Below are 599 nucleotides of genomic sequence, written 5' to 3'. Positions count from 1 at the left end.
TAATATGGAGCTGCCCCCCACACCCATAATATTGAGCTGTCTCCACCCCCATGGCCATACTATGGAGCTTCCCTCACCCCATGACCATAATATGAAGTTTCCCTCCACCTTCTATGGCCATAATATGGAGCTGCCCCCCACGCTCATAATATAGAGCTATCTCCACCACCATGGCTATACTTTGGAGCTGCCCCCACCCCATGGCCATAATATGGAGCTGCCCCCACCTCCATGGCCAAAACAACATGGAGTTGCCCTCACCCCCATGGCCAGAACATGGAGTTGCTCCCACCCCTATGGCCATAATATGGAGTTGCCCTGCCCCCATATTATGGAGCTGCCCCCACCCCAATGGCCATAATATGGAGTTGCCCCCCCCCAATTATATGAAGCTTCCCCCATGCCCATACCATGGAGCTGCCTCCACCCCCATGACCATAATATGGAGTTGCCCCTACCCCCTATGACCATAACATGGAGTTGCCCCCATCCCCCATGACCATAATATGGAGCCACCCCGCTCTAAAATATGGAGCTGCCTCCACCCCCATGGCCATAACATGGAGTTGCCCCCGCACCCATGGCCAAAGCATGGAGTT

At 54.4% G+C, this 599-nt stretch overlaps 1 protein-coding gene across 5 annotated transcripts in view; it reads right to left on the bottom strand.

Moving 5' to 3' along the window:
* The window catches only part of NLGN3 (neuroligin 3), a 67,723-nt gene that overhangs the window by 33,837 nt on the left and 33,287 nt on the right, over positions 1-599 (bottom strand). The gene's annotated exons all lie outside the window — the stretch shown is intronic.

This window comes from Pyxicephalus adspersus, chromosome Z (genome assembly GCF_032062135.1).
Source record: "Pyxicephalus adspersus chromosome Z, UCB_Pads_2.0, whole genome shotgun sequence".
Classification (NCBI taxonomy): domain Eukaryota; kingdom Metazoa; phylum Chordata; class Amphibia; order Anura; family Pyxicephalidae; genus Pyxicephalus; species Pyxicephalus adspersus.
The sequence above is the reverse complement of the archived record's forward strand: the minus strand, read 5'-3'. Positions and strand labels throughout refer to the sequence as shown.